Raw genomic sequence first — 12456 nt, forward strand, 5'->3', positions numbered from 1 at the left:
CGGTGGCTGGCCTCGACGTGAGCCAGGTGCCCAGCGAGCGGCTGGCGTGTTTGCCGCCTTCTTCCATTGGACAGCTACACTCCTGGGATCACACCCTGCTGTGTGCACTGGGGGAGGGGAAGCAGGAAGCCCTGCCCCCCAGCTGTTGGGGGCACAGGACTTCTCTGTGCCCAGGGCCACGGTGGCGGGAGGTGCAGGGACAGTCAGTTAAATATCTGCCAACACCCTGATGGCGTTGCCAACCCCCTGTTTGACCTGCCTACCCGAGACTCACCGGAGATGGAAGCCCTTCCGCGTCTCCAGCTCCTTTCCCCCAGAGCTGTGGGCTGGTGGTCTGGCCTAGTGGTTAGAGGCTGTGGGGCGTGGCCAAACTGCCTGGGCGAAGATGTTGAGTGCTGTGGTCCAGTGCTGACCACACGTCTAAGCACCAGGCACTCCCGAGTCCTAATCGCTGGTGATGACTAGGCATGTGGCCAGCCTCAGTGAGTCACTTCAGCTCAGTGCCTCAGTTTCTCCAGCTGTGGCAACGGGATGCCAACGTCCATTCCTCTGAGCAGGGGGGTGAATGTGTGAGGAGGACTGAGACCCTCAAAGGGGAGGTGCCGGAGAGGAGCAGAGAATAAAGTCTCAGCAATCAGTTAAGAGGTCCGAACCCCTCTTTGTCTCCTCCCTCCCTGACCTCCCTCTCAGGACACCCTGCCTTGATGCCTGGGAAGTGATCGGAAGGGAAAAGGCTCCAGCGAAGGAGCATGTGACACCCAGCCCTGAGGCCACACTGGAAGCTCTGAACATCCATAGGGAGCTCCACCCGGGCTGGTTTGGGATCCGCATCCCCACAGGATTGTCTGCCTGCTGGTGAACATGAGCCCCATGTAAGGAGGAGGGACCCGCTGAGCTGGCATTCGCTCCCCCTTTCTTGTTCTGCCAGAGGCTAGCATTGTCCTGAGCCACAGATGCAATAAAGCCCTGGCTACTTAAGCTAGAGGAGACTCCCCTTTCACCAAGAGCTGTATAGGGCTTATGACACATAGCTGAAGAACTCTTCATCTCTCCATCACAGTGCGGTGATACACCCACACAGAGTCAGTTCTCCACAATATTATTATCCCTTGTCTGCCTGCCAGGACAGTGTATTTCCAATGGCAGAACTTCCCATTGGCTGTGATTTACCTGCACCTGACTGAGATGTTCGATGGAGCATCTAATGTATCCCTTCATAGTGACAGCAGGGCTGTAACTCAAACCTGACTACTAAAAAAAAAGCTCAGGCTACTGAAGCCAAAGGAGAATCTCCTGTCACTGGGAGGAGTACATGGTCTATGAAACACAGCTGAGCAGCTTTGATTCTGTCTACTAGCCAACCGTGGTGCACACACACAGACCCCGTTCATCACAACTTTATTATCCCTCAACTGTCTGTGCCACTGGGTGCCTACGACGTGTGTCATTCTCACCACGCCACAAGCAACCGGGAGCCGTGGCCATGCAAATTGCCAGCTGTGTCACAGTTCCAAACTGTCCCGATTTGCACGTGCCACCGGCATGGAGGAAGCCAGCCATCACTCAATTATTCATTAGGATGACAGCCCTAGACGCCTGGCAGGCAGTTCACAGACGGAGGCGAGACTCCTACCTCCGACTGTCTCAGTGCAAAGCCGTCCCTCTGCGTGTTCATTTCCATGGGAGGTGACTAGTAATTCCTGTTCCACGGCCTGTTTGAAGTGGGGAGAGATTGCTTGATCTTCCCCTGGCATTGGCCTCTGTGGGCAGATAGGACACTGGCCTGGATGGACCTCTGGTCTGACCCCATGTGGCCGTTCTTATGATTTCTCGTCGCCAGGAGAGAGGCTGGGACGATGCCGGATCGGTACTATGCTGGGATTGAACCTCATACAAGGGAGCTGCAAATTTCATAGAATCGTAGAACTGGAAGGGACTTGAAGAGTTCAGCCCCTGGTACAGACGCAGACCCTCGACTGTCCCTGACAGAGGGGTGGTCCAACATAAAATCCGTTTGCGTGGAGCTATTTTAACCTCCAGTGCACTCAAGGGTTTGTTATTCCAGAGTTATTCCCTGTAACGCCTGCGTTGGCTGGTTTATTATTGTAGGGTTGCTCTTGTGCGTGGGGCCTTTGCACTACTCATTAACCACAGGGATGCCCCCGTGCGTCAGACATTGCATTAGATTATGCTAATTATTGTTATTATTTCATATTTCTATTGTGGTTGCACTGAGAAATGAACCAGCTCAGCTCCCCATCGCCCTAAACTTGGTACCCGCACATGGAAAATGACAGCTCCTTCTCCAAAGAGCTCTTACGGCGATGGGCATCTGCCCCGCATGGGCCTGTGAGGCGTTAATGGCGCCCTAGGGGGCTGTGCGAAAGCAGCCAACAGGGCAGAGGCTATGAGGAGCAGCCAGTCAGGGCCTTGCAGGCCCAGATAAGAAGCGCTGGAGGGCGGAGCAGGTTCAGTTGCTTCCTGGAGCTGAAGGAGGGAGGACGGGCTGCCCGACGGCGTGCCAGCATCCCACCCAGAGCAGTGCTACTAGCAGGGACCGGGGAAGGTAGAGCAAGCTCCTGGCTGGCTGCCTAGCTGTCATGCTAAGGCCCCGAGTCAAGGGCCACTTCCCCACAGACCCAGGGAAATGTGCTGAGGGACTGGAGAACAGGGAATCATCCAGTGATCCCTCACTTGTCACCCATTCCCAGCCTCTGACAAACAGAGGCCAGGAACACCATCCCTGCCCATCCTGGCTAACAACCATTGATGGACCTGTCCTCCTGGAATTTATCTAGCTCTTTTTTTAACCCTGTTAAAATCCTGGTCTCCACAACTTCCTCTGGCAAGGAGTTCCACAGATTGACAGTGCGCTGCATGAAGAAAAACTTCCTTTGGTTTGTTTTAAACCTGCATCCTATTCATTTCATTTGGTGACCCCTAGTTCTTATATTGTGGGAACAAGTAAATAACTTTTCCTTAGTCACTTTCTCCCCATCTGTCATGATTTTAGAGACCTCTATCCTAGCCCCCCTGAGTCTCCTCTTTGCTAAACTGAAAAGTCCCTGTCTTTTCCATCTCTCTTCATAAGGCAGCCGTTCCAAACCCCTGATCCCTGCATCCCTTCGCAGCACCGCCTGCCCATGCCTTCTCCTCCAAGACCCCGCTCCTATGGAGCCACCAGCCCTCACGGCTTCTTCCCTTCTTCAGGCCTGGAGCCGCATCTCCCGTCTGACCCAGGGCCCGTGGGTTGCCCCTTCCAGAGTTCACACTCCTCCAGGGTTCACACTCTCTCCCTCTCTCTAGGGTCCATCGGTTCACAAGGCCACCTGATCCCCAGCTGATCTGGATCAGCAGGAGGGTCTCTCATGGCTAGGCAAGGTGGGCTCTGATTCCCCTTAAAGGGCCAGCCCTCCTGTGACCCTGGCCCTCACCCCACGGCCTTTAAGCACGTCTGAGCCATTCATGGAGTTGCTCCCCATGGCACTTAGTCACTGAGGCACAATGAGGCTAAGTGACTGGCCCAAGGTCAAATAGAGAGTCGGTGGCAGAGCATGAATTGAAAACACACACCTTAGTTGCTGCAACTCCGATTTTGCTCCTCAGCTCGAGTTTTCTGGCTCCCAGATGAATTGCTGGGCCTGAAGCAGTATCCCCCTGGTACCACACAGCCCCTGGGACACACAATGGTGCGGAATCAGAGAACATTTGCACTTGCTTTTAACCTCCTCACAGGTGGCTCTCTGGCCCCAGCATGGCCGTGTCTCACCCCTCCCATGAATCCACCCTCCCCACATCCCTGGGGTGCTGTGGGTCATTCAGCTCCTTCACAGCTGAGGGCAAGCAATGCTCAGGCAGGTGAAGGTGACACTCAGTGGCCTCTGACGATGTTCTGTGCCTTCTGTGCTCCGCACCAGAGCCAGTCGCACAGTTCTCATCTCGCCACAAGACCTCCTCTCCTGTTCTGACTGCAGACACAGGGCGGCTGGCAGTACCAGGGGTGTACATTAGGTCAGCGTCCCTACAGACGGCTGCTGCCTGGACCCCTTGTCGGCAGCCGCCCTGCATGCCAGCCGGTTCCCACAGCGGTCAATCTGCCGGCCGCTGCGCCTTCCCGCCGAGCAAGGCCCACGTTTGCGGCATTTTAATGAGGCAGCTGAAGGCAACAAGCAAGTGACACTAATTGCGGCCAGGAGAGCTGCCCTGCGCCACGTCACATTTAAAGGCGCAGGGCCCTGGCTGGAAAAGCCAGGCCGGCATGCGGCAGGGTGGGCAGAGGAGCTGAGCTTTGCTGCCAGGGCCCCTGTTCGGTCTCCCCCTCTCTCCCTAAACTGCAAACGGTGACACGGAGTCTCGCGAAGCAGCCAGCAGCGGAGCGGATCCCCAGCCGGGCTGCCGGTTCCGCTGCTGTGACCCTGGGGAAATGCCACGGCTGCCCAGCAGGGGGCTCCCCACTGGATACTGCAGGCAGGTCTGGCACCCAGGGGCGCCAACAGCCATGCGGGACACCTGGGCGAGATGGGCGTGGCTCTGTGCTCCTGGGAGGGGCGGGGCTTCACCTGGAAGGGGCGGAGCCAAGGGTCCTTGGCCCGCAGCACCTCCCCATCCCCGGTGCTGCCTGAAGTAGGCCACATGGTGCCCCTGCTTCCCCAGGCAGCCTGAAGAGCCGCCCGGATTGCGCCACACGGCACCCTCCTCCCCAGACAGTCCTAAAACCCGTCCGGAGCGCGCCACATGGCACCCCCCTCCCCAGACAGTCCTAAGACCCGTCCGGAGTGCGCCACACGGCACCCCCCTCCCCAGACAGTCCTAAGACCCGTCCGGAGTGCGCCACACGGCACCCCCCTTCCCAGACAGTCCTAAGACCTGTCCGGAGTGCGCCACACGGCACCCCCCTCTCCAGACAGTCCTAAGACCTGTCCGGAGCGCACCACACGGCACCCCCCTCCCCAGACAGTCCTAAGACCTGTCAGGAGCGCACCACACGGCACCCCCCTCCCCAGACAGTCCTAAAACCCGTCCGGAGCGCACCACACGGCACCTCCCTCCCCAGACAGTCCTAAGACCTGTCCGGAGTGCGCCACACGGCACCTCCCTCCCCAGACAGTCCTAAGACCCGTCCGGAGTGCGCCACATGGCACCCCCCTCCCCAGACAGTCCTAAGACCCGTCCGGAGTGCGCCACACGGCACCCCCCTCCCCAGACAGTCCTAAGACCCGTCCGGAGTGCGCTACACGGCACCCCCCTCCCCAGACAGTCCTAAGACCCGTCCGGAGTGCGCCACATGGCACCCCCCTCCCCAGACAGTCCTAAGACCCGTCCGGAGTGCGCCACACGGCACCCCCCTCCCCAGACAGTCCTAAGACCCGTCCGGAGCGCGCCACACGGCACCCCCCTCCCCAGACAGTCCTAAGACCCGTCCGGAGCGCGCCACACGACACCCCCCTCCCCAGACAGTCCTAAGACCCGTCCGGATGGCACCCCCCCCCTCCCCAGACAGTCCTAAGACCTGTCCGGAGCGCGCCACACGACACCCCCCTCCCCAGACAGTCCTAAGACCTGTCCGGAGTGCGCCACACGGCACCCCCCTCTCCAGACAGTCCTAAGACCCGCCTGGAATGCACCATGTGGCACCCTCCTCCCCAGACAGTCCTATGAGCTGCCCGGAATCCACCACGTGGTGTCCCCCCCTCTCCCCAGGCAGCCCCACGAGCCGCCCGGAGCGCAGCATGACGCACTCCGGCGGTGATTTAAAGGGCTTGGGGCTCCGAGTGCTGCTGTCATGTCAGTGGCAGCCAGAACCTGGGGCCCCTTTGAATCTCCAGGGCAGGTGCCCCTTTGCCTCCGGCCCCCAGCCCATCACAGGCCGGCTGGCGCCACTGCTCGGGAAACATGCAGAGAGATCGGGGAGAGTCCAGCTCGGAGCGTGGGTGCAGCACGGGCCTGGGGCTTGCTGGGGCCAGGCCGCGCGGCTGGAAATTCAGGCTTCCCTGGGCAAGCAGCAGACAAAAGATGCCCGGGCCGCTGCCGGGATTGCTCCAAGAGACGACGCTGCCGGGCGCTTTGTGTCCACCGCGCATTGTAATCCGCACCTGCCCGTCCCCTGCCACACAGAGGGCAGCCCTGATTCCCTCCAGCAGGGGGCAGTCACAGACACACAACAACCAGCTGGCCCATTGCAGGGCAGGCGTTCCCCTGGGCTCACTCGGGAGAGGTGCCAGGGCACCCCGCGGCCCAGCCTGGAGGGAGGGTGGGAGCTGGGCACAGCAGTGGGTGGAGGAGCCGGGGGAGCAGCGAGGGGCTGGAGGGGAGCCGGCCGGATTGGGAGCGGGATGCAGAGCCCAGCCCTGGGCCGGGATGGAGAGCTGGGACCCCGCGCCATGAGTTGGGGGGTCTCGGGTCAGCGCTACGCAGACAGGTGACCACGCCAGACCAAACAGCCCCACCAGGGTCTCCTCCCCTTGGCCGGCACGGGAGCCTCTGGGGCGCCCCAGAAGTGGCTTGATGTGACTCCCCCACTCCTCTGCCCCTCCCACCGCCCTTCCCCCACACTCCAGCCCCACCATCCTTCTCCCCCCCACCCTTCCCCCGCACTCCACCCCCGCCGTCCTTCTCCCCCCACCCTTCCCCCACACTCCACCCCCACCATCCTTCTCCCCCCACCCTTCCCCCACACTCCACCCCCACCATCCTTCTCCCCCCACCCTTCCCCCACACTCCACCCCCACCATCCTTCTCCCCCCACCCTTCCCCCGCACTCCACCCCCACCATCCTTCTCCCCCCACCCTTCCCCCACACTCCACCCCCACCATCCTTCTCCCCCCCACCCTTCCCCCGCACTCCACCCCCACCATCCTTCTCCCCCCACCCTTCCCCCACACTCCACCCCCACCATCCTTCTCCCCCCACCCTTCCCCCGCACTCCACCCCCACCATCCTTCTCCCCCCACCCTTCCCCCGCACTCCACCCCCACCATCCTTCTCCCCCCACCCTTCCCCCGCACTCCACCCCCACCATCCTTCTCCCCCCACCCTTCCCCCGCACTCCACCCCCACCATCCTTCTCCCCCCACCCTTCCCCCGCACTCCACCCCCACCATCCTTCTCCCCCCACCCTTCCCCCGCACTCCACCCCCACCATCCTTCTCCCCCCCACCCTTCCCCCGCACTCCACCCCCACCGTCCTTCTCCCCCCCATCCTTCCCCCGCACTCCACCCCCACCGTCCTTCTCCCCCCACCCTTCCCCCGCACTCCACCCCCACCATCCTTCTCCCCCCACCCTTCCCCCGCACTCCACCCCCACCATCCTTCTCCCCCCACCCTTCCCCCGCACTCCACCCCCACCATCCTTCTCCCCCCACCCTTCCCCCGCACTCCACCCCCACCATCCTTCTCCCCCCCACCCTTCCCCCGCACTCCACCCCCACCGTCCTTCTCCCCCCACCCTTCCCCCGCACTCCACCCCCACCGTCCTTCTCCCCCCCACCCTTCCCCCGCACTCCACCCCCACCGTCCTTCTCCCCCCCACCCTTCCCCCGCACTCCACCCCCACCGTCCTTCTCCCCCCACCCTTCCCCCGCACTCCACCCCCACCGTCCTTCTCCCCCCCATCCTTCCCCCGCACTCCACCCCCACCGTCCTTCTCCCCCCACCCTTCCCCCGCACTCCACCCCCACCGTCCTTCTCCCCCCACCCTTCCCCCGCACTCCACCCCCACCGTCCTTCTCCCCCCCACCCTTCCCCCGCACTCCACCCCCACCGTCCTTCTCCCCCCACCCTTCCCCCGCACTCCACCCCCACCGTCCTTCTCCCCCCACCCTTCCCCCGCACTCCACCCCCACCGTCCTTCTCCCCCCACCCTTCCCCCGCACTCCACCCCCACCGTCCTTCTCCCCCCACCCTTCCCCCGCACTCCACCCCCACCGTCCTTCTCCCCCCACCCTTCCCCCGCACTCCACCCCCACCGTCCTTCTCCCCCCACCCTTCCCCCGCACTCCACCCCCACCGTCCTTCTCCCCCCACCCTTCCCCCGCACTCCACCCCCACCGTCCTTCTCCCCCCACCCTTCCCCCGCACTCCACCCCCACCGTCCTTCTCCCCCCACCCTTCCCCCGCACTCCACCCCCACCGTCCTTCTCCCCCCACCCTTCCCCCGCACTCCACCCCCACCGTCCTTCTCCCCCCACCCTTCCCCCGCACTCCACCCCCACCGTCCTTCTCCCCCCACCCTTCCCCCGCACTCCACCCCCACCGTCCTTCTCCCCCCCACCCTTCCCCCGCACTCCACCCCCACCGTCCTTCTCCCCCCCACCCTTCCCCCGCACTCCACCCCCACCATCCTTCTCCCCCCACCCTTCCCCCGCACTCCACCCCCACCGTCCTTCTCCCCCCACCCTTCCCCCACACTCCACCCCCACCGTCCTTCTCCCCCCCACCCTTCCCCCGCACTCCACCCCCACCGTCCTTCTCCCCCCACCCTTCCCCCGCACTCCACCCCCACCATCCTTCTCCCCCCCACCCTTCCCCCACACTCCACCCCCACCGTCCTTCTCCCCCCACCCTTCCCCCGCACTCCACCCCCACCGTCCTTCTCCCCCCACCCTTCCCCCGCACTCCACCCCCACCGTCCTTCTCCCCCCACCCTTCCCCCGCACTCCACCCCCACCGTCCTTCTCCCCCCACCCTTCCCCCGCACTCCACCCCCACCGTCCTTCTCCCCCCCACCCTTCCCCCGCACTCCACCCCCACCGTCCTTCTCCCCCCACCCTTCCCCCGCACTCCACCCCCACCGTCCTTCTCCCCCCACCCTTCCCCCGCACTCCACCCCCACCATCCTTCTCCCAGCCCCCCACCACCCTTCCCCCACCCGCTACCTTTTCCCCGCACTCCACCCCCCCATCCTTCTCCCCCCCCCCCCACTACCCTTCCCCTCTCGTAGGGGAGAGGCTGGGACAGAGAGGGGGAAGGAGGCCAGGTCAGAGGTGAGGCGAGGAGAAAGAAAGGCCTGGTCCCAGAAGACAGGCATGGGGGGGCCATGAGGGAGCCACCCCCAGTGTCTAGCCCTATCGGGGGGGGGTGGACCCGCACCCCACCCTCTGTTGCTGGCGGTTGGGCAGCCCCGCACCGCGCTCGCCCTGCTGACGCAGCCTCCTTGCATTGAACTGGAAACGCCAGAAAGGGCAACGCCCCCCCCCCGCTTCTCCCTTGGGACGGGGTGACCGCGCGCCCCCACCACTCCTCCCCCGCAGCGCTCCGGGCAGGGCGGACGTGTCTGGCCTCCCCCTGACCCCGGCTGGGGACTGCCTGACATTTTCCCGGCCTCGCTTTTTCGGAGAGGTTTTGAACCGTGAGCCCCGCGGCGGGGCCCTGGCGCTCTCCGGGGGGGCTGGAGGGTTTTGACACACAAACCATGTTTGCTTGGACCCTCCCTCCCTCCCCGCCAGCTCCAGAGAAGGTGAATTTCCCAGGGCTGGAGCTGGCAAGCCAGGCTCCGTCACGGCAGGATCATGAATGGAGTTTCTGGCTTTTCCTGCCGCCCCCCTCGCTCGTCCTGCCGGCCATCACCCTGCTCGCTGGCCACGGGATGCAGCTCACGGCAGACACACCCCATCAAGGAGGGAACAGCTGGGCACGACCCACCCCAGCCATTCCGCCGACGGTCTCTGGCCCTGGCTGCAAAATAATCTCACAGCTCCGACGATTTATTGACTTATCCAGGCATAAGGGGGAAGCCAGCCCTGGGCCCTCCCTGCGGTGCCCGGCAGGGAATTGCTCTCTGCCCTCCTCTCCCCGTGGCTGCCACCTTTGGTGCTCACGGGTGCCCTGCCCGTCATGCCAGCCTGCATCCTGCCCTGCAACACCTGGAGTCACCTCCCCGAGGTGGGAGGAGGCTGTGGACTGCCCGGACGTGGGGCAGCGTGGATGTCTCTCCTCGCACGAGGACGGAGGCACGCTGCCGTGGCGGGGGCGCACGTGGACTGATGTCTTGGCGACTCAGTGTTAATGCACCCTGGCACGCCCCCTTCTGACTCACCGGCACCGGCTGAGCCGGGTACTAGTGCTCAGTGACCTTGCACTGAACCCCCGTGCCAGCACACCTGTTCTCCAGCCTGGGGCCAGCGTGAGCGTGTGGGTATTTGCAAGTGCCACAAAAGGAAAAGCAAGCACGGCTCGTGCGGCAGGAGTGCGTGTGTGTGTGTAAACTCCTGATATCACTTCAGGGCTGTAACACGCACATTTGCACAAATGTGTGCTTGTGTGCAAAGACAAGGAAAAACAAACAGGAGTCTACCGTGTGTGTGTGTGTGTGTGTGTGTGTGTGTGTGTGTGTGTGTGTGTGTGTGTGTGTGAGGCAGACAGACAGAGAGTAAACTTTAGATAGCACTTTGGGGCTGCCCCCACACACTTTGCACACATGCATGCATATACAGACATGTTCCGGTATTCTCACACAAGTGCACACTTGCCTATGCACGCCCCCCCACAGACTCACATACACATGCTCACAAAATCGACTTGCGCACACTCCTTCACACAGAGGCCCAGACGCACCTTTTGACACACTGATCGGTTCAAGTGCATATGACTGTGTACGCACAGACACGTACAAATATACACACGCAAGTGCGCCGGTGGAGACACACACCCGCACAGTGCACAGCTACAAAACTGGTCTCTCTCGCACACAGCTGTGTTAGCCACAGACGTTTCCTGGGCTGCCCCAGCACTGGGCTGATGCAATCGGCTTGGCTCCTGCTACACACCGATAACTCAGGGTATTTGTTTAAAAAAAAAGTCTTGCAAGGCAGGATCAGACAAAAAGCAACCCTGTCAGTGTGCACCTGCGCGGGGGGGGGGAGAGGGGGGTTCATCTCAGCAAAGCCAAGTCAAGGACATTCCCTTCTGCTCTCTGCAGTGTGCGTGTGTGTGTGTTTGTGTGATATTTGTTTCTGCTCTCTGCAGTGTGTGCGTACTGCTCTCTGAGGCATGTGTTTGTGTGACATTTGCTTCTGTTCTCTGCAGTGTGTGTGTGCTGCTCTCTCCAGAGTGTGTGTTTGTGTGACATTTGCTTCTGCTCTCTGCGGTGTGTGCACATGTGTGTGCTGCTCTCTGCAGAGTGTTTGTGTGACATTTGCTTCTGCTCTCTGTGGTGTATGTATAGTAGATGAGATGTAGCCGTGTTAGTCTGGGGTAGCTGAAGCAAAATGCAGGACAATGTAGCACTTTAAAGACTAACAAGATGGTTTATGTGTGCTGCTCTCTGCAGAATGTGTGTGTGTGTTTGTGTGACATTTGCTTCTGTTCTCTGCAGTGTGTGTGTGTGCTGCTCTCTCCAGAGTGTGTGTTTGTGTGACATTTGCTTCCGCTCTCTGCAGTGTGTGTGTGTGCTGCTCTCTGTAGAATGTGTGTGTGTTTGTGTGACATTTGCTTCCGCTCTCTGCAGTGTGTGTGTGCTGCTCTCTGCAGAATGTGTGTGTGTTTGTGTGACATTTGCTTCTGCTCTCTGCGGTGTGTGCACATGTGTGTGCTTCTCTCTGCAGTGTGTTTGTGTGACATTTGCTTCCGCTCTCTGCAGTGTGTGTGTGCTGCTCTCTGTAGAATGTGTGTGTGTTTGTGTGACATTTGCTTCTGCTCTCTGAGTGTGTGCGCGTGTGTGTTAGCTGTTACTCCAGGAAACAACATTTCCTACAGTCCCAAGCGGTAAGAGTTCCCCAGGCCTTCTGGAGGAAGTGGCTGGTTTTATTTAATCACACGCTGCTTTCGACAATCGCTTTTGCCGTTAGCTCCTCCCCTTCTTATCTCAGAGGGGAAAGAAGCAAACGAGTTAGGGAGCCCACGAGCTGCTGGGGTGGCACTGAGACCCCTCCCGGCTGCTGCTCTACGGCCATTGCGGAGCGCCAGCTGGCTTGTAGCTCCCGCGGTAGAGGCTGCTGCACTAAGCTCCAGAGGGCCCCGATTCGGTTCCACCCACAGGACAGGTGAGATGTGCAGGCTGCTGTGATGTGAACATCCGCAAAGTCTAGGAGGGGCCCCCCAAAAGGCATCCACAACTGACACAAGCCCGCCTCAGCCCCCCGCAAGGGTAGTTGGGTGTGTCCCGTCTCACCCACCCAGAACCGGTGTATCTACCACAAGTACAGCGCCCAGCAACCATGAGTCTCATCCAGAACTCAGACCTCCCAGGTCCATGTCTAACACACACGGACCAGCCACACGTAGGGTTGCCAGATGGTTGGAACAAAAATACCAAAACCCACCCCCTCAAAAAAAAAAAAAAAAAAAAAAACAGAGGAAAAAATTCTGTTGAAGAGGAAAAAAAGGGGGAGACCAAAATTGTTGAGCAAAAAAAAAAAAAAAGACTCCAAGGACGACGACAACCCCCCCAAAAATTAAAAGAAAACAGCATTAAAATAGCATGTCCCCTTTAAGTGCAGGAATAGGAACAGGGGAGCAG

This window comes from Pelodiscus sinensis, chromosome 4, assembly GCF_052426305.1.
Source record: "Pelodiscus sinensis isolate ZL-2025 chromosome 4, ASM5242630v1, whole genome shotgun sequence".
In the NCBI taxonomy this organism is placed as follows: Eukaryota; Metazoa; Chordata; order Testudines; family Trionychidae; genus Pelodiscus; species Pelodiscus sinensis.